The sequence below is a fragment of the Lepisma saccharinum genome, chromosome 19 (genome assembly GCF_977018435.1).
Source record: "Lepisma saccharinum chromosome 19, izLepSacc3.1, whole genome shotgun sequence".
NCBI lineage: Eukaryota > Metazoa > Arthropoda > Insecta > Zygentoma > Lepismatidae > Lepisma > Lepisma saccharinum.
The window spans coordinates 71,122,188-71,148,011 of NC_139247.1; the positions used below are offsets into that span (position 1 = coordinate 71,122,188).

The 25,824-nt window shown below is 38.9% G+C and overlaps 1 protein-coding gene across 44 annotated transcripts in view; it reads right to left on the reverse strand.

Annotated features, from left to right (window-relative positions):
- Positions 1-25,824, reverse strand: part of para (sodium voltage-gated channel paralytic) — a 386,365-nt gene that overhangs the window by 182,388 nt on the left and 178,153 nt on the right. For 13 of the 44 annotated variants that reach the window (XM_083141062.1, XM_083141066.1, XM_083141067.1 and 10 more), the window contains exon 1: positions 23,778-24,778. The exons of the other annotated variants lie outside the window; for them this stretch is intronic. The gene's annotated coding sequence lies outside the window, so the exon portion shown is untranslated. Of the gene's footprint in view, positions 1-23,777; positions 24,779-25,824 lie in introns of those variants that run through there. 44 annotated transcript variants of the gene reach the window in all.

The following is a 25,824-nucleotide window of genomic DNA, read 5'->3' on the forward strand; positions in this document are numbered from 1 at the left end:
TGGGACTGGACCTACAGTTTAAATTAGAATCCGAACCACTATGTGCCTCCACCGGGTATCGAACCCGGGACACTTTGATTACAATGCTAGGACGCTACCACTTCGCCATCGGGGAATGATAAGAAAGTTAGAACCAACCTCCCAAATCTCATCGTTACGATGAAACTCTGCGGCTGTGTTTGAAAATTTGTTTCAGTGTATGTACAGTGGAATCCATGAGTATTACCATGCAAATTGTTCATGACTATCGAACCCGGGACCCCTTCATAACTTTATGAGGCTTCATGAATGAGGATGAGTGATGATATGATGAAATTAATGAAGTGACACTCACAATAAACAACCATGAGGTGTAAGGGGTGACCCTTCCACGTAGTACACCCTGTTCTGCATTTTACAGACTAACGAGGCTCTGGCGACTGGAACACTGTAGGACTGTGTGTGTGTTGTCCTGTGTTTTGTCCTTGTGCGTGCTTAGTGTCCCTTAGAGCCTCAGCTTTTAACCCAGGTGAGAATATTTGAGTGCTCCAACATTATAGTTATACATATGTTAGTTAGTTATGGTAAGTGGCAGGACCCGCCATAATGTGACGGGTGCAAAATAGCCTAATTGCTGACGCACGCACAATTTCAAATTCAATCAATCAATCAAAGAACAACCATGTCCAGGTCGGGATTCGAAGCCGGAACCACTGGCGTCGTAGCGCGTTGTACTAACCACTCGCCACGGAGGTCCGCTTGGTCCATACTCTTATCAGTACTAAAGGAGAGAGAGATGGACAGAGAGAAGTACGCAACTCACATGCATAGATTATCCTTAGTAAAGTATGCATATTGATTGATTTATTTGGCTTCTTTTACTTCGTTTTTCTGCCACTTTTGGCTAGTCACGAAGATGAGGATGAGAGACGATATGATGAAATTGATGAAGGGACACTCACAAAGAATGCCCATGCTTAGTTCTGGATTCGAACCCCGGACATCTGGCGTCGTTTAGTTAAGTGTATACGAGGCCAAAACTACCTTCTTATCTTTGTTGTTGCAACAAGGAAACTTTCCCCTGATACATCAAGTTGTGGGCTGGAAATTGAAAACAGAATATTGTAGACCTTCTTCCCTCCAAACACCCACCGAGACTTCCAAAGATCGTAAAATGTATCCGTGCGATTGGATGCTGAGCTCTTGTTGGGGAATAAAGACGGAGAAACCGACTCTGGCATTTGTATCGTTGGAGTGGCAGGACCGGAGCTCCACTCCACGACTGCCGCATGTCCCTCGCTGCATTCACTCCCAAGCAATCAATATTTCATTTAGCTGGAAATCTGGGTCACATTTAGTCTTATCTGGTTGTGACGAAGGTTTTCTTTCTTCCCGATGTTGGCGGAGCTGATTTATAGCTTCTTCCTGCGAACTGCGTGCGATAGGAGAGCTACCCTTTACCCGCCGGCTGTTCATTTGTTTACCTCTCTTCAAGCCTGAACGTCATCCTGTTATTAGCACTCACATAATTTAGTAATTTGTGCTGTTGATTGGTTCATGATTAAAATTACGAACGCATCGGCACTTACCCTTTACACCATAAGGGGACACAACCCTTAGGAAAAGCAAATTGTGAAGGACTCCAAAGCCACGTCACAGGCTCTCTTATTGTGATCTTTTTCATTGGATGGAATAAAAGTGAAATGCCAAAGGAAAACATTGTTATTAGGTACATGACGTACGTCTTCCAATTTCTCTGTGCAATCAAAGTACACTTTTGTCATTTCTACACAGAATATTACATGCTTGTTGCATTTGTTGATTACTGCAATTAAAATTACTTGACTTTTGAGTCTGTGTTATGTTTTAAGTCCACTTTATGCGCAGAAAGGCTAATCGGGACTGGACGTACAGTTTAAAGTTGGATCCCAACTACTCCATGCCTCCACCGAGTATCAAACGCGCGACGACGCTACCACTGCTCCATGAGTGAGGCCCAATTAAAATTACACAAACTTGAACTTCTTATATAATCTAAAACCAAAATACATCTGATGACTAAATCTCCATGTCTAGGGTCAAAGCTGAGGTTGTAAAGGACTCACACAACGGCACTGTACAGGGTGGTCACAAAGTGGGCGTGCCCCCAATATTTTCGACACTACGATGGTTATGGTTGAATGAATGATATGAACACATACCTGATGGTTCAAGTGCCCGGAACATCGGTATGGAGACAGTCATTTTCGTAGCACGGCCGAACTCTGCGCCATATTGTGGCCCACTTCGCGATGCAAGTGTGAATAAGACCTTTTTCCGGGCTGTGACGTTCGCCTCAATAACGTTCTGAAGGGCCTCCAAGAAGTCCCAGAGGTGGTTAATCAATGACACAGTTATGTGTTCATATCAAGTAATCCAAATAGTACCACCGTAGTGTTGAACGCCCACTTTGTGACCACCCTGTAGGTTATTCTGACTGTGTTTCGAGGCAACATGGCCTCGTTAGCCTGTGGGCCTGCAATTGCCGGGTGCAATACGTGGAAGAGAGGATGCCGTTGGAGTGACATCTCAAAATATCTCCCCGTACATCTCTTGAAGTGTATGTATGTATGTGTGTTTGTGTGTGTGACGCACATGCATACATACATTCATACACTCTCATGCCGCTCGGTGGGCGAAACCATTGAGTGCTCAAATTAAGACCTCACTACCGAAACTTTCGCCTGAGTTTCAGTCCTGCCTTGGCCATTGTGAGTGTCACTTCCTCAGTTCCATTCATTCATCGTTCAGACTCGTAGTGAGGTTTAGGCAAAAGTTGAAGAAAAGTGACGTAATTGTTTGTATAAGACATACCCTTTCACAGGGCCCCTGTTTCGAGTCTCGCACCAGGCATCAATGTCCTTTAGTTTGCTCCAAATTAATTTCAGTCGTCATCCTTACAGTCGCCGAAAAATGACGTTAAGTAATGAAAATACATAAAAAACACGAATTCGCTTACACAGTGACTGCGCAACTTTCGAACACGCTAAAATTATCAAAATCGAATGAAAAATTAAGAAAGTATCAATGCTGCTGCAGTAAAGAAGATAGTCCTATTAGACGAGTTTTCATTGTCCTGGCACATTACTTTAGGGGGCTCCAAGGGACTAGGCATTTGGAAACTTTCAAATGAAAACTTTTATGGGGGCCAGTTTTTTAATTGACACCCCAAAATCACTTGATTATCAACCACACATCCAGGAAAAATGAAAAAATAAAATAATTTTGTCAAATGTGGCATGGATTTGACTGCCTAATTCTCGCGGGAACTAATGATGATAAAATGTTGTATTTTTTGTATTTATATTATTTGGCGTTACTTTTCTGCCACTTTTGGCTAATCGCGACAATGAAGATAAGTGATGATAAAATTGATGAAGGGATATTCACAAAGAACACCCGTAATCAGGCCGGGATTTGAACTCAGGACCTGTGGCGTCGTACCGCGCTGTGCTAAACACTCTGGTCGGCTAATAGTAATAAGTTGTACACTGAAAAACTTCCCAAATACTGATTTTTTTTTAAAAAAAAATCTGATCACTTCATCTATTTGACAATAACACCTTTTCACAGTATTGGCTTAAAATTGAACTATCCAATGAATTTGATATGTATATATTATGTTTTTAGCTTCTAGTTTCGCTGCGAAATGCACTTCTTTAATGCTAACAGTGATAAATGAGAAAGTTTTCAGCTAAATGTGAACTAACCTTCTGGGTTCATATTTCCTGTAATATGTTTTGTACATAGTTTGCAGGAAAATGAGTCAATATTTAGCCTTATTTCCACCAGGTCAAAAACTGTAAGCTATCTTCTATTGCAGATTGTTTGGGGAGTATACAAAGCCAGAGGTCCCAGGATCGAGGGCTAGGTAAGGAAGAAATATCAGATTTCTGATTTATTACATAAATTCGTCTTGAGCCTCCCCGATGGCGTAGTGGTAACGTCGTCATCTCGAAATCAAATAGTCCCGCGTTCGATACCCGGTGAAGGCACATTGCACAATGGTTCGGATTCCACGTTTAACTACAGGTTCAGTCCCGATTAGCCTATCTGTGCATAAAGTGGCCTTAAGACAAAGATTCAATCAATCAATGATCAATTCTCATTTATCCCTATTGAGCTAGAGAGAAACGTTTGCAAGAAATTACCAAAAATATACTGTAATTAAAAGTAAGTGAGACACAATAATAATTCATAGTAGAAACATGGTCTCGCGCACGCGATATTAATTGGGAGGCATGTGAATTGAGAACATATTATTGGCTATTATTATTGTTGATAAATTAAGTTTAGTCAGTTTCAAGAAGTTGTGAAATGAACAAATAGCCTTGAGATGGAGATGGAGAAGGGGTACAGTAACCGGCAATAAAAAATGGACACCTAGATCGTGAAATACTCTCTTCCCTCTAAGGCGTTATGTGTGTTGCCTAACTTTACGGTGGTGACAAAACTTGTAATTGAAAATTTGCTATTAAAAATCTACAGATTGACGTAGAGTTAGGCAACACGCATAACGTCTTGTAGGGAAGCGAGTTTTTCAGGAACTAGATGTCCCGTTTTTATCGCCGGTAAGTGTACATAATATCTCACATAAAAATTATATTCTGAAATGCGGGAAGAAAACGTTACTAACAGAGAAACATATATTGTAACTTTCATAAAAGTGCGTTTGACTTAATTGCGAATGCCTCTCGCAACGCGCATGATCAAATTATCCAGATTGCTGCAGACTCTGATAACTCACTGTTACTCCAGCATCCCTCCCCCTCCCCCCGCACGGAGCCCTATGTTCCCGTTGCGCCCTAAGGAACATGCCTGGGGTTGACGCAGTGTTCCATTTGTTCATGGTCACGCGAAATAGATTTGGCAACGTTGTTTGCACACTTGGCACCGAAACAAACCCCCAACCCCCTCCGCTTCTGGTCTTCCAAAGACCGGAGCGTAATGCGGACCGAGTTCAATCTGGTTCCATCGAGTTGTTGGAGAAACCTTCGACCTTTTCCCCTCTCTTGTGTCCTCATGCGGAGAGAATATATTTCTCCTATTGCAGAGAAATGTGTTCGCGCAAACTATAAAAAATAGAATCAAATTGTTGTAAATTCCTGAAAAAGCTTTGCAGCAAAATTCGTTAAATAGAAGATCATGTCAATGTTAGTAACTCGAAGTTAGGATTTTCCGCACTGCAGCTAAGTGCTAGGACATTTACGCTATCATTTACGGGTACAGTCACCATGGTGACCAATTGAGTCCAGTGTTTGATACATTTATTTTTTATTTTCATTCGGTTTATTTTACTTCGCATTTCTGCTACTTTTGGCTAATCGCGAAGATAGAATGAGTAATGGTGATGAAATTGAACAAGGGACAATGAGAAGGAACGCCCATGCCAAGGCCTGGATTTGAACCCGTGACCCTTGGCGTCATAGCGCTGTGTGCTAACCAACTAGCCACGGATGTCGGCAAGTATTGGATACACTGTACAAGAATTAACAAATCTGTATGTGAATGAATAGATTTAATAATGGTAAGAATTTACAATATAGAGAAAGTCTCCAATTTCGTTAATTTTCGGTATACTAACTAATTTTGGCTTCCTAATCACGAATCTATTGTAAAAAACCGGGGGTCACGTCTGGAAATTGTACATTTTGATGAAAAATTGTTTGTTAGCGAAAAAAACCATCTACAGGTAGCCCCACAAACCATTGACGTTAGCCCCAAAAACCATCCACGGGTAGCCCCACGAACCATTCACACGAGGTTAGGTTAGGCCTGTTAGGTTAGGTTCCATTAGCACTCATTTCACCCCTAAATTCATCGAAAAAATAGGGATCGTACTAGAATTGAACATCATAAATTATTTTCTTGTAAAACAACGGCGTGGTTGGACACAATGACAGGAGATTACATTTTTGTTCGTAAAACTAAGCATATACACCTATATATATATATAAAAATTCAATCGGCTTTTTTTCAAATTTTCAGATGTGACCCCCGGTTTTTTTAACAGATTCGTGATTAGGAGGTCAAAATTAGTTAGTATACCGAAAATTAACAAAATTGGAGACTTTCTCTATATTGTAAATTCGCTCCTTAATAATTTGTGAGCGTCTTCCCAATGAGGGATTGGTAAAGCCGGTTCAGGTTTCGATACCCTGTAGAGCGACACAGTGGTTTCGATTCCATTGAACAGCCTATCTGCACATAAAATTAACTTATAAACAAAACCTCAACTAATTGTAACACAAGTTTATAACGCGGTGCAATTCTCCAAGTTCTCTTACGTATACCCTGACTGTTTGAGAAAATAAGCATAATTCGTCTCAGATTAGAACACAGGATAACATTCACCAAAAGGGAGCGATTGAGGGAAGTGTATGTTACACGAAGTAACCTACCTATCTTTATGTACGATAAATTTCAAACCTTTTCTTTCATCTAGGCCAGAGGTTCCCAAACTTTTTCGCTTCACGGAGCTCAAGATTTTCAAGATTTTCAAGATTTTCCCCAGGCGCCCAAGTCAAGATGTAGGCCCATCTAACACTTGCAACGCTCAGTTAGTGTAGTTACGTTCCTTGTCTCAAGTTAAAAAGTAAACACAGACTTCAAATTCAAAACATTTTATGTGAAAAAGTGCTAAAACCATGTGTAGACAAACAAGTAAGTGTCATTTCAGTACAAATGTTGGAACATTTCGCGGCGCCCCTGTAAGCCTGCCAGGAGGCTTTTTTTGTACGATAATGTTCAACTATTATTTCATATGAGCATTGTTTGAATACCATAGCCAGATGTCGGGTGCACCTGCTACTGTCTTCTGACACAACCAAGGTTGCTAGTACACCTCATAATTACAAAACATGATTTTTTATGAATATGCCGTAATTAACCACATAAATCGTTTGTAATGCACAAAATACGTAACAATTTATTGTTCTTTAATCAATTCAATAAATCGCCATAGAAACTATCGACACACATCGAAAAGTCCACAGCTGTCTTTATCCATGTTTGTTTTTACTTTGTACAAAACTTTTTCACACCTTAGTAACTTTTTATTCAAACTGAACGTTCATGTAGGTCATGATTTTATTGTTTATAAAAGATCTACATGGACAAGGATAATATACAGTGTAAGTTTCATGTATCTCTCGCGTTTTGTACAAAAGTTTCGTAAGTTCAATGGCTCGGTTGCGTGACTTTTTGGACACCCTATATGAACAACAAAGCCAGAAAATCTCATACAATGTAGTACAATATCCATACTCAAAAAATACGAAGTGAATATAAGCGAGGTCAGTAGGGGACTGGACGCTCTCGAAAAAGAGATTAAACACATGTGCACGAATAGGAAAACAAAAAGACCCAAACTAAGAAAACACACTGCAAGGAATAAATTCTACAGAATGCGCTGGAGTAATGCTATACAAAGTAGCAGATAAGTACCCTTTACAGCAATGTCTCAAACCAAATATACGTCCTAGCTAAAAAAAAAAGGAGGTGATTCAACATCAAACAAAAAATTATAAGCTAAATGGAAATAAAATCCTAAAGTGGTGAAATTCCATTAACGCCCCCCACTTATATTTCGCTATTATAAAATTACATGACATTTTGAAGGTAAACGGGAGCTCAACTTAGCTCAAGAAATGTTTACAAAATATCATTTCTTTCCGGTGAAATAGCAATTAGTACAGTGATTCAATGATCTTCGAGTTATAAAAATGACCTCTATCAAAGGGATACAATTATGTTTAAATGATGTGATTATCACAGCGCGCTACGACACCAGAGGCCTCCGGTTCGAATCCCGGCCTGAACATGGGTGTTCTTTCTGAATGGCCCTTGTTGGTTGGTTGAGTTGGTGTTTTAAGCCCACTTTATGCACAGTAAGGCTAATCGAGACTGGTCCTATAGTTTAAAGTGGAATCCGAACCACTATGTGCCTTCACCGGGTATCAAATCCGTGTCCTTTGTTCAATGTTATCATATCATCACTCATCCTCATCACCTCAATTAGTCATAAGTGGTAGGAAAGTAACGTAAAATAACCCAACTTAATCATTATTATTAAAAAGTTCACCTGATTACTAGAGAGAAGTTGATCTTTTCGAAACGTAGTATTACACCAAGAAACATTTAGCAACGTATATGTTGTCCTTCTACAATTACATTCTAATGATGGCCTCTCTAATCTGAATAACAGAACAGACGTATTAATTAGAGCAGACTAAAGCATCTAGTTCGATATCGGTGTGGCTACTGCATTTACTGTCATAGTTATGCACACATATTAAATAATTGACACGGCCTTTGTTAAATTCTTCCCACGAAAATAAGAACTTACCACTTCTGGGAAACAAGTCATTAGCACAAGCGACCTTCAGGATTGCAACCTCCCACGTACTAATAAACCGTCAGGAATTGCCTCGTTAGGGACCAAATGGCCGCAGAGGATCCTTGGAAATTGCGCTATAATGCACAACGACAGAGCACATTGGCATAGAAGCTTGATCAATACTATTATCCTGCTACGCAAAGCAAAGGCCGCATGAGCAAAACAAACTGAGAGAAAAAATACGTGACGTTACTTTTAATATTTTCATGCGGCTCAAGTAGACACTTTAACTGTGAGTCAACTTATACGATGATTCGGTGGCATGCTGCGTGCTCCATATATTAAGGCGAAAGGTGACAGTTCAGCACAGGTAGGCATTTAATGGAATATCGTCGGAATGTACACTGCTACTGGAAAAACATAGCACAAGAGAGTATGAATTTCAAGTGGAAGAGGTTTTTTAAATTGTTTATTAAGCTAGATACGATGTGTCTTTTAGACTTTCATGTATTCCTTATGGTCCAACAACTTCAACTTCATGTTACGGATAATCAAATGAAAGTTTATAATTTTCCTGACATAAACAAAAGCTTCAATCTGTCTTGTTTCCGTTCATGTGTTTTTCTACGCTATCGGAAGTTTGATATTCCCAAGAGAACAAGTAAAATCACTCCCATAAGCGTAATGTTAACCATCCAGCGCACAGACCTCTCTCTCCACAGCTCGCCGCGAGAAGAAAGGTCTATGGGGGAGGAGCAGTTTCGGGTCCTCGTGTCTGGCTGGAGTTGGAAACTGTTCCTCGTGCCCTTAAATTCTACTGGGATAAATGGAAGCAATAGAGATTTAGAATGTGAACGATGCCATTTTGTTTAGAATGAGCATCATGTCGAGCATATCGTGTAACACTCATTTAACTTGCAGATGTTGTCAATTGCTATTCGTTAATGTTGTTATAAGTATGAAGGTAGTAGGATCAATATTGTGTTTTTATACAATGAATATTTGTTGCGGCTTATATGGATTTATTGGTCAAAAATAGGGTTTTTACGCTTGTAAGCGCACCGCAATCTCTCTCTCGGGGCGAAAAGAATGGATCAATAACACAAAAATCAATGAACCAATTAAAATTAACCGAGTGCATGCAAGAATAGCATGTTTCTGCATAAGTAGCTCCACTGTCTCATCAAGGCACCTGGGGATGACGGCGGAAGTAAAGCAAGAAGGATAGTGATGTCATCACGCACTTCTACTACGGGATAGGTTAACCTACCTCGTACCCCGTATGTGCAAATGTGACAACTTGGACATAAATAACAGTCAGTTACTCACGAACACAACAAATAAACAAAAGACATTTAAAATAGCGCAGTCTTTTGTTCGTTTAATTAACACGACATAATAGTACCATTAGATTAAATTGGAAGATAAGGAGAGATGGAAATAAATATACAAGATAACTGAAGGCAGTGGTCGGGCACATCTGTACTGGGATCTGATCTGCGATATCTGGATTACCAGTCCGTCGTTTTCACCGGCCACGTAACTTTTAGTTCGGCACATTCTTTTGAAAACCAAGAGTCCATTGCGGCGTTGCGTATCGTAATGAAGTTGTCTGGCATTCGTTCGTGTTGCTATATCCTTCTGCGTATGCAACCCACAATTCAAGAAAGTTAGTTTGGTTGCGGATGTTGTAGGATACAGGTCTTTGCTCGAACATCGATTACGTGTATTTTTCCTCTATTGTCTGTGCACACACAGAAAAAACGTATGATTCGTTTTTCTGTGGTGCACATGTGTGGAGGACGAAATGACTCTTTCGAAGGCTTTTTAGACCGAATTTACATGGTAGTGTAGTGTATCTAGGTCTCAGGACACAGATGTATTTCTCTTGCCGTACGTTTATGTCTGTTTAACCCTCACGATGAGAATGGATGGATGATAAACATTCCGTCACTGAAAAAGCTTCTGTTGTTGCCATAATGCCTGTAACATATAATTAATGTAAGGTGAGTACGTAATGAGATTGTGATATACATCACATATGAAGTCAAAATTATATTTTTAAAAAATTGAGCAGATGTACGTGTATCAAATTGTATTTGTTTTGGATTTGATTTTATACATATAGCTATTATCTACTCAGAAAAACAACCATTTTTAAGTGTGTGTGAAGGAATTAAAAGGTTTAATATTAAGTTCATTCAAGTAAGTAGTAATTAAAATTAGAACTTGGGGAAAAGAAATCAGTTTGAAATAATGCATGCCAAAATCTCTGTTATTGAGATACTTGATGCCACGAAGCAGTGAAAACTCTCCATCCCTGTTAACACAGGATTAGAATATTGAAAAGTTCATAAGATATTAATATTTCATTATATACATACACATGCCTTACAACGCCAAACACCTTTCACAGTGTGTAGACGACATAAAAAAGAAGACGTTCTCTTAGTAACTTTATTCTTGTTAAGGTATCGTTTGCACACTACGAACTGTAGAACGTAACTTTCTATCTTGTATGCACACGACAATCCAACAGATATTTAAGGTTGCCACTGCCACTTATATTTTCTTTCGGAAAACGATAAAAATTTTATGCGCTACGGACACAGTACACAGTTCAAAGATCACTTACTTAATGTGGGGAGATTATATCGAAAAGGAGTTTATTCAAGTTCCTGACGTTCCAGGCGTTTTTCAAATCTATCTGCATGAAACATTTAAAATTAATTTTCATTGGCCTTGCAAAACAGACATGAAAAGGAAGCACATATCTCCTCACTCACTACACGACCGATCAATGTTCAACAGAGCAACTGAGTGTTAACCTTAACAAATCAATGTTCACGCCTACACACGTGAAAAAGTTTCCAACTGGTCCACTATGTCCGGCAGGATACAGGAAACATGCAAGTTTATAATCGATTATAACCGTGAAAAAATTCTTACTGTGTGTTGAAGGATTTAAATTGAAATAGAGAAATGCTAAAAAGATGCCGCAGGATTCTGAAAGTCAAACGTTGAAACTTCTTACGTAAAATGCAATTCGCAAAAAAAATCCCTTTATTTCATACATCGTGTATTCTTGTCCCAGATAAGTACATCTTGGGCCTTTCTGTTAGGTTGTTCTGCTTAAGAAACTCAATCTCTCAAGTGATAATACAAACCAGATCAGTGGAGGTTTCTGTACGCGAAACACAGGTTGTATCCATACATGGTACCAATTTATCTTTTATCCTCACGTAAGGAATTTGAAAAGCAACCAAGGGTACCAAATTTTCTTAACAGAAACTAAGTACGTTTTAATGCAAAACTTGGGATATTTGAAATAAATGACGCGGTCTAAAAACAGAGAGTAATGAACATGATGTGTAGAAAATACTTGAATCTGAAAAAGATGATATAGGGGATTGAAGACGGTTATGCAACAGGAAACTTTGAAAACTCTGTGTGCAGAGGATCTCCATTCCTTAGTTAGAATATCATAATACTATACTTGATGGAAGGACATGAACAAACATGCAAAGAGTGCAGGAAGACACCTACGTAACAAGGAAGGAAAATATTAGGAAAGTAATAGGCCATAACAAGAACAAATCGAAAGGTAAAATTACACATGAAGCTGGGGTCTAGGACATTTTGGTGCAAGACTTTTTGGTGCCTGGGAATTTTGATGCTTAACATTTTATGCCTTTCTCATTTGCACAGACCTCCAACTCTGAAACCTGGCCCACAATGTAATAAAGTTGCACTGTTTCAGAGATCACTGCACTGCCAGTACACTTTATCACTTTCGTCCTTTTATTTTAAGTACAACAATCCATCATGAATTAGTTTCTTCTCACAACGAGAGCTATACACTCACAAAGCCATTTACGATGTGATGAGGAAGACATTCCACAAAAATAGAATCAGGGGTCAGAGGTAAAAGGGTGCTAAAGAGGAATGTGAAAGAAAAATGTCAAAATGCTCAGGTATCAAAATGTATGGCAACAAAATTACCTAGCACCAAAATGCCCAGGTTCTGAACTAAAACGTCTGACACCAAAATTTCCTCGCACTAAGATGTCCAGCTCCAAAATGTCCGGAACAAAAATGTCCGACTTTCGTGAAGATGAGAAACGCATTTTCGAAGATCGCCTTCTATTACATCATATTTGTTATTTTTTCAATTTAAGTCTAGTCTATTCAGTGCCTCTAAGATAGAGTAATGAGTGTGGATAGTGTTGCCGTAATTGCAATCAAGGGTCGCCGTGTTCGGTTACAAGTGAGGCACATTTCAGCGCCTGGGATCGATCGCATTGTCGATTAGTTTGCTCTGTGCATAAGGTTAATTTATGAAACTTTGACACACAAATTATGGCTATTTCATTTCATACTTTTTCATACTGTTTATAGAGCTCTAGTTCACAAACAAAATTAAATTTTTATAACCTACAACGGCACTCAACTTTTAGGAAGGTCCGTTTTACTTAACGTGACAGCAGTTTAAAATCTTCTTTGTGTTTCACATCCACAGGATATAGAATACCGTGTGATGGACGGCTCATATAAGAACAAAATTGGAAAGGTTCCAGGATTTCCTTTCCACGTTCCGATATTCTATAAACTCCGATATTCCTTCCAGGAACGGTTGCAATAACACGGGAGACCGTAAGACGTTTGCAGAAAGACTCTCCTTTGCCTCGGAATTTCGCAGGAAATCCCACTTGCTCCGAAACACTGGGTTCTTTAGCGGTTGTTTTTCCCCTCCCCTGAGAATAATATCCCCGTGTTTTGGGAGATTTCCTCTCTCCGCTGGGAGCGAGGCTTCATCTCGCTTCCGAGAAACTTCTCCCGGACGTCTGTGAAGCGCTCTTTCCTCATTCTTTGTAAACCGTAAACAAAATCCAGCACGCGAGTCGTTGCTTTCTTCTCCTCTTTGGAGAAACAGAGAAGGCCGTAAAAAGGCTACTGGAAGGAGTTAATGACGTGGAAATGCCAATAAGACAGAAGAACGTTAAAAGAATTTAATTAACAAAGAGGAAAACAACGCATACGGTCTAGGAATCCGACAATACTTTTCTGCAACTTAAAACTCGATATTCTTGCATTCCACTAATTTAATCCTTTCTTGCACGCAAGCGAAGAATGGATTCATTTTGCAAAGTAATATAACTTATTCTATGTTTTAAGCCTATATTGTATTGTATCTTCTCACATATTTAATTTGTAAACGCTTAAAGCTAACAATTAAATTGTTAATACTATAAGCTATTATTCTTTGATTAAAAGCAATGACCAGTTATAAAAGAGAAAGATCAACAATTAGCCAAAATACATCTAAGCCAAATCATGTACGTCCAAAATTGGAGTCGGAAATCAAGGTCTCCCCTCGCTTAGATCGTATGATCGCTCACCACCATTATCACGAAAGCATTTTCTGTTATCGCAGTAGAAAACCGAACCAAAGGCCATCTTGCCAGAGATTTGCCAGTTCGATCTGCAGGCCGCTTCACTCTTTTGGTCCTAACTCTAAAACGGCTCCACGGTTCTAATTGAAATTTGGAGGTAACAGTCCCCTCTCAGCAGCTTGGATTTCTCACCGGCACTGGGAAGAAATAATTTCCTCTTTATCGCTGGTGAATCCCGACGAAAGCCATCTTTCCAGGTGGTTGCCAGCTCGGGCTGAAAATCGCAAACTTCAAGACAATCTCTTGCGGTTCGGTATAATTGACGCCAGGGCATAGACGGATGATAGCCACTTGTTTAAAACACACGACTGTTTTTTTACAAATGTTTTAAACATTTCAAACACAGTTTTAAATGGAAGGTCGAAGCAATGATGGAAGAAATTTTACAATATCAGTTAAAGTATAATCAACATGTTCTAAGGATGCCAGAAGCCGTTTGCCTCGAAAACTTATTAAATTACAGGCCAAAAGAAAAAAATAAATTTAAGAAAACCATATGGATTGGTCAATTTTTGTAATCGCAGAACGGCCTTTGCTTACCCGGACCTGCAAGAGGAAGAGAAAGTGTTTTAAACCTGTTCTTTTTTACATTTTGATACCTGATATTTGTTAGTTTGTGATTATTTGTGTGTTCAGTAAATTTGTCTTTTCATGTAAGAAACTCATATAAAATAACAAGAAACCGTTGTTTACTTCACAGATGAACCAGATGACTTTATAGAGCAGAGGGCAGCCTAGGTGTGTGCAGTCGTAATTCTATATTTCAGAGACAAAGGAAATGTCCATGCACGCAGAATGAATGGACAGGCTGAGATAAGAAATCGAGAAACGGAAAATATGGCAGCCCATATTACGTAGGGAAGGCATTTCCAAGGTAACGGAAGAAACTGGTTTCTGTGTTCCGTTTGGTTTCGCCTCCATCGATTGCAATGCAGATCGATCACTCGGTGGAGAACCGCCTGAATTAATCATTTTCCCTATCGAGCGACGTGTTTGCTTCTGGTAAAAATACACTCTCCTCCGTGTGGAGAACAGTTGTCGCTAACTCGCCACATTCTTGATCACTACAGGAGCAAACTTCGGCATTTGAAAAAGTTTACATTCATGTACCGAATTTAAACAAAACTGTACCGATGTATTAAAGTGTGTTACCATCCACAGAAGTATCCGAATCACGAAGAGATCTCACAAATACCCTATTACGTTGTGATAGCCTTAACATGTAGGCCAGCATAGACAAGTTATTTCCATAAACTGTCGCAGGTGTTCGAGTTTCATTACAAATTCCTTCAGCAAGGGTTCCAGATTCAAATCCCGGCCCGGGCACGGGTGTTTTTTTGTGAGTGTCCGCCCCTTCATCAATTTCATCATATGAGCGGTTCAGAACACAAATGGCGTAACTCCATTTTTCGTGGAAGTGGAGTTACACGTATAACTTGGAACTGTGAAGTATCAACATTTCAGTGCTAGAAGTAAGGATGTCCTAAGTTTCCAATTCTTGCTCATAGAGGCATCACTATGTGCTCCAATAGCTAAACATAGTACTAAGTTATTTAAATGTGCCTTTTCCTCAAAACTGTCTTGCGGGCCCCCTTAGCGGATACCACATCGCACTACGATGCCAGGGGTCCCGGGTTCGAATCTCGGTCTGGAATGGATGTTTGTGATCGTCCTTTTATCCATTTCATCATATCATCACTCATCCCCATCTTCGCAAATTAACCAAAAGTGGAACAAAAAGCAAAATAAAATAGAGCAAATCAATCGAAACTGTCTTACATGGAGACTACATGTTTGACATTAAAGTGACTATTCTACTAATAGTTAAGCAACATTTTTCTTACAGTTTCTCTGCAATGAATTATGAAACTAAACCTTCTTTTTTACACATAACTACCCCTAAAGAAACTCCCATATTTGTAGCTATAAGTGGACAATTTTGTCTCAAGGGTGGGACAGACTTTTTACTTAATAAGAAAGTCATTTTAATTCATGTGAATTTTCAAATTATGAAAAATAAATAATTTAAGACAAAGAGAGAGAAAGTAATTGACCTTTCAATATTCTAGTAGAGTTTAAGGAAAGATGTAACAGTTTAAAGATAAATTAATTTTGTTCTGGTGTCACACAATACAAAACAAAAGTCAATCAAAAGGTTCAAATACACCAACAATATGTAAAACACATTCTACCTTCTAACTTAATTACTTATAATATTTGAATTGTTATTCAAATGACAAGTCTACATTATTGATTCAAAAGATGGAATAAAGTTACAGCATCTCATTTAATTACAAAATAGAGATTTACGGGCACTTTGACATGGAACGCCCCAAATTTTGATTCCCATGTACATCATTTATTAATTTTTTACAACTCATTGATTCAGATATGTCTTTTGTAGTGTGTTATCTTCAGCTGTGCATTACGATAGTGACAATCTGATTTAGTTTGTGAACAGAACGAGACACGTGAAAACAACAGCCCGCCTGATGAGAAGGCAAATATTACAGAATGTTGTCTACCTTACATACCAAACACATTTGCCAAATCCCATTCCGTTACAAGTCAATTCCATTCTCATGCAAAATATTGAAATTATCCGTCGTGCTTCCAATATGGAGCCGTTACCTACCGTGTCAATGATCTGCAGTAAACTTAACTTAACATATTGTAATTGATGTTACTAGTGTTTTAAGAAAGATATGTATCAAACAGCAAGCTATTGTCAACTAATTCTTTATTTAGTGAAAACTTTAATTTTAACTGCCATTTTTCAATTTGGCGGATGTAGAGGCAGTGTGATCGCCGAGGACTTTTGATATGTTATTACTAATGTTATAAGGAAGCTATGTACCAAATTTAAGCTTGTTATGAATTATAATTCTCTTATTTCGTGAAAACTTTCATTGTCCGCCATTTTCATTATGGCGAACTTAGCGTACGGGTGATCGCCGGGGACGTTTGGTATGTTGTTATTAATGTTACTAAGATGTTATATACCAAATTTCAGCTTGTTATGCATTATGGTTCCCTTATTTTGTGGAAACTTTCATTTTTCAATATTTTTCCTATTTTGACTGCACTAAATGATCGTAAGAAATTAGGTTCCATTGATTGATTGATTGAGTTGGTTCTTTAAGTCCAGTTTATGTACATTAAGGACTTTGGGGCTGGACCTTCAGTTTAAATATGATCGGAACCACTATGTGCCTTCACCGGATATCAAACCCTGTACCTCTTGATTTCAAGGCGACGGCGCTACCACTGCGCTATCGGGAAACCCCCAAAGTTGCTTCCATATCATTGGGCAAATGTTCATCAGGCTTAAACAACCTTTTCCTCTACACATGGTTCCTTCGTACAGCTGTCTGGAGAGTGTTTAACAAAGCTTCTCGCGTGTCACCACAGCCATTCATTTGCCTGTGCTTCTACTATAGTTCTGCTTAGGACGCTTTAAAATCATTTTTTCTCTAATAGATTCGTAACCAAATCCAGTAAAAATTTTCTCTCTAATAGATTCGTAACCAAATCCAGTAAAAATTTTCTCTCTAATAGATTTGTAACCAAATCCAGAAAAAATGTTCTCTCTCTAATAGATTCGTAACAAAATCCAGTAAAAATATTTTTTTCTCTCTAATAGATTCGTAACCAAATCCAGTAAAAATATTTTCTCTCTCTAATAGATTCGTAACCAAATCCAGAAAAAAATTTTCTCTCTAATAGATTTGTAACCAAATCAAGTATTATAAGTATGGCAGAGTCAGGAAAAAAACTAAGTTTTACAACGTTATAATCAAAGCTAAGAAAACAAAGGAAGATTCGAACCACTGATCCGAGATATGCTCCTCCTAACACGTGGGAAGCCTCCAAGAAGTGGCCACGTGCGAGAGCTTCTAAAAGCCGGAAAAATAATCTCGAAACAAAAGGAACATTTCATATTGCGTTGGTCACTTTTTTAACGAGCATTCCATCAAACAATGCTGGTCCACGGGCGTGTCCCGGAGGCGTTGATGACTTTTTTCGCTACTGTGAACTTTACACGTGCCATGCAAAGTTCAAAGTAGGTCAACCAATCAACGAGACTCTGGGTTGACACGAACGCAGTGGGAGGGGCAAAATAAAAAGAGCCTCACCCGAAGAAATTTCCTCCCCGCACCCACACAATCTCCAGAGGGACGGGAAAGTCTCGTCTCTCGGATCGTGTTTCAGTTCAATCGAGAGGCTGGCCGCTGGGATAGGCTACGCGGGGAAAGAAAATGTCTGTTTTCCACTAGCTTGCTTCTTTATGGCTTCAGGAAGCTTTCACAAAAATTCTCCAATAATGCCCTTGCATGGTCATGACGTCATAGGTTCTACTGGAACTGTTTGTTTGGTTTGTTGTTCTAAATCCACTTTATGCACAGAAATGCTAATCGGGACTAAACCTACAGTTTAAAGTTGGATCCGAACCACTGTGCCATGTGTCTCCACCGGGTATCGAACCGGAGACCCCCTTGATTACAAGGCGACGATGTTACCACTCTTTTTTTAAAAAGAGAAAGCCCGTAAGCGGAAGCTTTCCCCACACACACTTCATATCAATTAATATGAATACTCAACTTTTTCAATCAGGACGGACAAACAACAAACATCCACGTCCGAAACGGGATTCGAACCCGGTACCCCAACCACTAGGCCATCGGGGAGGCTCCCTACACTATAGTTTATAAATTGAAATAGAGTTGTAACACTAAGCTGAAAGTAAGAAGCGATAGTAACGATAAGGATATCCTTTCAAAAAAAGTAATCATTTAGAAAAGTTAATACAATGTTTGTGTTTCTAATTATTTAGAACACTTTGTGGGATATCGACAGGTATTGTCAGTACTTTTATAAGTATTCAACAGACTTTCTTACTTCAAGTCAATAAAAGTATGTTTCTACCAAGAATGTGCAGCTCAACCAAAACGAGAAGGACCGTGGTAAACGCGCGAAATAAAGTTGATGCTCATTTGATTTCTCCTCTCGCCTTCCCCTTCGCTTGTGCCCGAGTGCCACAGTGTTGACAAATGTATAACATCTCTACCTTTCTTCGTCGTCAAGAACTTCAAAAACGTTTAATATCAAAATCTCCAATTCTGCCGTGCACGGTTTTCCCCTTCGTGATGATACAAACACTTGGCCCTGAATAAAGGTGACAACGATGTGTTGAAGAACACCGCACATTCTGGCAACGCAGGGGTAGGATTACATAGCAAGCAGCTGATTGCATCGCCCACGTTCCCTCCGCTCGCTTGCCCTTGAAAATTCGACGACAGCGTCGCAAGGGTTTTCTCAGCTTTGTTACGTTGTACCGGTTCAAGCACTATTTTAATATCTTTCTTATTTTATGTACATTTTCTGCTTCTTTAGGCTAATTACGACGAAGATAATGAGTGGTGTTTAGATGGTATGCATGTAAAAATACTCACAAAATAACTCTCTTGACCAGGTAAAGCCATGGAACGAACCTGGAACCTTCGGTGATGAAATTGTGAATCTACCACTCGACCGCAGAAGCAAAATAGTGTACAGATTAGATCAGTGTCGGCGATTAGTGGGTTGTGGGGGCAGTTGTCCCCACATTTTTGCCACTTTTTCTCCATTATGTTCTTTTAACGCTACGCCTTGCCTACCAAGAGAAAGTAAACTGTAATTTCCAATTTTCCCCAGTTTAACACCCAAATCCCCGCTACTGAATCAGATATAATGTAACAAACATTTGGTTCATGAATTTCGGAGATACTTTTTACTCCCATAATAAAGGCGAACTTTTGACGTAAGTAGCGGAGTATATTAATCGTGGTTGTGGATCTTCGGAAATCCTTCTCTTACCCCTTCTATACAGCATATACAGTTGTCAGGAAAGATAGATTCATACAGCATCCTTTTGAGTGTGTTACTTTCAAATCTTTATGGAATGAACGGTGAGATAACCCGGAAGGTTACTTTCCAGAACACTCAGGTCGTCCCATGGTAATTCTCAATCTTTCACTTTGACAAAACATTATATTAATCTTTTCTATTGAAAATGGCACGAATGGGAGAACAAAGAAGAGTTTACAGAAATCTTGCTAGGAAACCTGATGGTAAGAGACCTGTAGGGCGGCCAAGACGAAGATGGAGGGATAACGTTGAGATGGACCTAAAGGAAATCGGTAAGGATGGAAAAGATTGAATTGATCTTGCCCAGTATATGGACAAATGGAAGGCTTGTGTTGCTGCTGCCATGAACCATTGGGTTTAGGAATGCTAGAGTTGCTACCGAAAATCTATCGTAAATATTGCGCCCTACATACTCATACTGTAGACGATAAGATGGCAATGCTTACAGGAAGATTTGATATTTGCATGCCCAAGACGTACGGTGCTCCAGTAATTACCATATTTCCGTTGGACATAGGGCTCAATACATTGTATCTCACAATAGCTATGAATATTTTATTTTAAATTATGCCGTTTCTGTGCACGGTAATATTTAAAATACAGATCGTCACAGTAAACAACAAATATTCACAGCACGCTATTTAGACGCTACATGTCTTCGAAAAATAGCAGCTTTAACCTGAATATATATGCAATTGCGAGGCATGTTGTTTTTAGTATGTATTTCGACAGGAAAAATAGGTGACAGTAGCAACTGGGGATTTGTGTCGTATAGTGGCATGAATACAGGAAAAAAACCTGTGCCTTCGAAACGAGGCTTCAAAGAGTAAAACATTATTAGCATAAGTTGTTCGTATTTACTTCCTGTGCGGTACGGCGATATTCTATCTACACACACACACACACATGCACTGTGACGTAAGAAAATATTAGTGGAAAGGGAAAACGAAGGCGAGAAGATTTTCTGGAGGAAGTCACGACTAAATACCTTGCAAAAATGCAATTTTTTGGCTAAAGATATAGCTTATCTAGTTTTTCGTGTTGACTTGGGAGACAGCATTCAGGGATGTGTGGAGGTAGGGCCCCTACACATTCACAATATAGATCATTTGTAGAGATGTAATCAGCACCACGCTCTGCTCTCTTATCACCCTCAGGTGTCCATTTATTAAAAGCTGGGTAAACCTGTAGCACTCAGATGCCATACCGACTGGACTTATATCTGTATATACATGTGTGTCTGTAGTTTTTATTGCCTTGTGAAGTGGAGAAGTATGCGGACAGTTCGACCAATATATCAATTTCAGAGCTTAAAATACGTGTCTAATTCACGAATTGAAGAGAAGGGACTGCTTTTTCATCTATACTATGGATTCACATCTTAATAGTTGTCTGAATATTGAGAAATCAATTATCTTTTCTTTGATTTATTTTACTTTGCTTTTCTGCCAATATTTTTGGTTAATCGCAAAGAATAGGAATAACCAGGGACTCCTTAACAGTAGCGCACAGTGCTATCCACTCCGCTACGGAGATCAGAAATACAATGCTCGTTACTAATAAGGGAGACATGGATTTACGGAGAAGGATGTTGAGGATTAAATACTTAATAGTATTGAAATAAATACTGCATTTACGAAAGATGAATGTATGGATCAAGTTACGAGATTTTATGGCTTATTGGAAGTTATCTTTAAAAATGCTGTGCAGAAAAATAAAGAAAATGATGGTTTGTCACAGAGCACGCTTCGTAGATTTAACGAGAGTAACAACACACTGCAGCTCCACAAGGGCATTAGTGCATAAATGAGGAATACTCAGTATGATGAACTTTTCAAATTGACTTCGCGCCTAAAACCTGTAATTGATGGCCCATGTGCAGTTAACTATACATCCTAAAGGATTTCTATGCCCGCCAATTCACATTCCTCGCAAATCTTTAGGAAGATATAAACTTTGAAATTGATTTGTAACACTATACTGTACAGTGACAAGAAAAAGTGAGTTGTAAAGTGAGGCGTTGTTATGACGCCCGAAAATTATTACCATTCATACCCTTCCTGACAGAGGACCCAAATAGCAGTAAATATCGTATAAAGAGATAACCATACAACGCAAGATTGTCTATCCGCATGAACTGTAAGAATTCCAGTGAGTGTTTCAATATATGCATTTACGATAAAATTAGTACTTCTCGAGTCTTGATGAAATACACGATGGAACGAAATCTTTACGCCACGGAGGTTAGTAATAATTGTTTGTAATTCACTCAATGCACAGAGAAGGCAATCGAAATTTATCTGGTTTTGTGTAAGATCTTACAACGAAATCTGTGAAACATTTTAGCAAAATCAGCAACTGCATGCAGTATTGTCTGTCATTTCCTTAATTCTTCCTCGTCATAGAATTTTCTACTTTCCTGGGGTTTCCAGGTTTATTGTCCCCTCGATGAAACACTGCGATTTTACTTGTGTGTGCACGTGTATAAAAAGTCAATATTTTTCTGCAGTAGCGTTTATTCTATGCATTCAATACACATTTTCTAACTGTTCTAAACTAAATGATTTAATTCTCTTAATGTTTTTTCTCTCAATATATTGACATGTACCTGACGCTTTTGCTGTGTGGGTAATGCGCCACGATCGTTTGTTCTGGATTTAAAGAGTTAAAGAGATTGATAATTCATACTGGAAAGTAAATATTTGCATCATATTTTTTTCAGTGATTGAGAGATACAAACGAAAACAAGAGTGCAAGGACTCGCTTTCTGATTTATTCCTACCCATTACACTATGAATTGTATCTTGAACGAAATTTGGTATTTGTTGTTTAAAAATTATTCGTGTACATTTGTTCTGCTCTTCTACTTCCCTTTACGCCATTGACTTTGCCTCAGAAGGCCGAGGGTTTGCCCATCCCTAACAGTCCAACTAATCTACATAAAATATTGTTAGATAACGCCAATAAGTCTTTAAAAAACTATGTAACATGTTTACGGTAAAATTAAGTATACTTAGCAGTCACGTCACGTCACCCATGCCGGCAACGTAATAGAAATTATCTGGCAAAGCTATTGAGGACATTCCAAACGATAAGAATATATGGAAGTTTAAATCTCTCATATTAGCAGTGTATACTGATAGAACTAACCATTCTCTCTGTTATATTTTACACAATCGAAAACTAGTATAATAAAAAAGACACAAAGACTAATGAAAAACTTCGATTCCAAAAGTAGCGGATATAATATCTGAAGAAACAGTTTCATCGACATTGAAAAATGTTAGTACTGAATCGAAACAAAAACACCAAATATGAAAGAGGTACATTTTACTAATGTACATATGTGTTTAGAGTTTCTGAATTCCCAGTTAAAAGTGCACGCTGATGTTTTTTGTATTTCCACAATAGCTAAATGCCAATAAAAGTCAAATTTAGAAATGAGAATAATTTTTACACCCCTCCACCTTTTATATTGTTCGCTGTTGCCGATTATTGCATGTTATATACACATTTATTCAATTCAGTTACTGGAATTCGATATTGAGCAATCGAGCAGCCTGAGATGTGGAGCGAGTCGAAGCACGAGCCAGTCAGAGAGCCTCCCACTGCAGCGTTGCAGTGAATGCCCACCCATGTTCCTTTCTCCAGAAAGAATAAAATCGAAAAAAAAAATTATTGTGATTGTCTCTTAGCTTTTCTAGAATTATAATCGTTATCTACTTTAATCTTCTCACTAAGAATAGTAAATTGGCTCTTGATTTGATGATTATAGGTTTTAGATATTTAAAATTGAGAAAAATCACTTTTAACATCCAAAGACATGCTCTATGCTCTAAGACGAAGAATTTGTTAAATTTAAGTGAATTTTTTGCATGGAATGTTGATATAACCGGGCAATCTAAACACGGGAATATTGATTTTGAGCCACTAGAATGAACCCGCACACAGAGACGACGAATAGACTGCTTAAAGACTCTACGGGCTAAAAATGACTCCTTAGATCAATAGTTTCAGAAACGAGGCCTCCATTGATTGCCGAGAGATAACATAGGACTTACCTTTTACAGCATACAGGAGCTCCTCGTAGACGGTGACTCTTTGGAAGGTATCCAGTAAGCACACTTCATTACAAATCGTTTCTTTTTTTTTCACTTTTTAAAAAATCTCTGTGTCTTCAGTTCAGTTATAAGAATGACGGCAACGAATGTTGGGTAACGTAACAAACCAGTATATTTTCCTGGCTATTAGAACAAAGCAATCCACTCTGGAAGCTTGAGTAGCAACAATAAACAGAAACAAAAGCAGCAGCGATAACAATAGAAGTACCAACAATAACAGAAGATTGTGTTCTTATTTTTTTTCGTTCCAACCGTTCTCTTTCCACCGAAGCAATCCCGAATGCTACCTCCACACGATATAAACTTGATTCGGACTCAAGTATGTCCAAGGCTTGTACAGCAGCAGCCTCAGAAATGTGGCATATTCCTTGTTGAACTTATCCACGACTATGAGAAACCGACCATAGCCCATTACCGGATCCGTTTCACCCCAGGACCGTGCACCAGTTTCCACAAGATGAAGCAGCCATCACAATTCTTTGTTGTCGTTCTCCGTCGGAAACCAAAGCTTGATCATGCAGGAGGATCCGTCGGTGCCACACTGCGAGGAGAGGCGTTCACTGGTTCCACGCACTGGGAGAAAGCACACCGTCGTCGAGTTCCACCGAAAGTCTTCACCACACGTTTGTGCCAGTCTCCCCTGGACAGGACGGGACGGAATTCAAAGTTCTTGGAGAGCGTGGGGAGGAAGGCAGACGATCGCCGTCGAGAGGGATGCTGAGAGGGGGTAAAAAGGGGGATTTTCGTCCAGGGAGACCAAGAGAGAGGAAAGAAACCGAAGATTTTGCTTCAAGAGCCTGTTGAATTGACCCCCTATCTAGAAATCTCGATTCCCCAGGGCAACACTACCACAGACCACCGGGATTTCCTTTCTGCCTTACCCTACGTCATTCTGATCCCCTAGTACGCGGTCTAGACAGACTCTCTTCTCGCTCGGTGCAACACCGCCACTGTGTCGCCCCAGTCGATGCTTCAGCAACGCGCAACACGGCGACCAATCAGCGATCGTGCCAGGCTCTGACGTCACGTCGAAATTCTTCAGGTAGAAAATACTTAGTGGGGGAGTTGCGTGAGTATTTGTATGTGTGCGAGAGAAAAAAACCTCTTACTCAAGGTTTTTACGATACTTTTATAATATTAACAATCATACGTATATCCTTTTTCCACTATAACAACATCTAACCGGTTCACAGAATTCCGCAAAATAAGCTGCAGAGCTAAACTCCTTGGAATTGGAGCCCAGGACACCGGAAATTTGAGTGGGAAATTGATAATAAGAAATATTTTTGAAAAATATAATAAATATAGCTGAACATTTTTCATTTGTTTTTAGTTACCTGATTGATTAATTGATTTAAAATTGTTGGGTGCGTTGAAACCTATGTCCATTTTGCATTCTTCAATGTATACGGGGAAATATCCCTTTTTCCAAAAATTCTTACTTAAAAATTTTAAACAAGGGGTGTAAAATGCACCTTGAGAAAAGTTAAGAGTACACGATTGTAAAGGGACCTGCAAAGCACAAACACAATACGTTAAAAAGTAAGAAAAACTAGAAAACTTCCTCACAGACAGCGTAAGAGACCAGTTCTTCCACATAAAGCTAAAAACATTTGTCAAAATACTGTCGTCATCTCCCAACAAAGATGACAAACAGTTGGGAAGACTGAGGAATGCAAAATCGGCACATAAAAGAAGTAGATGCCGAACAATTAAAACTATATTACAAACACGACACATTGGAGGGTTCAGCTCTTGCGGCAGTTGAACGTGGGTTACATGGCTCTAATAGGATAAGAAGGAATTTAGCGTTCATGTTTCTAACTCAACTATTGTTTTTGGAATAAAACGTTTTGAAATACGATGTGGATATCACATGAGAAAAATAGCACATGATACAATGCACTTCTTGCAATGTTTCGTGACAATATTGGAAAGTGGTACCATGTGAATTAATAAAGTAAACAAATTATTGTAAAATTTCAGC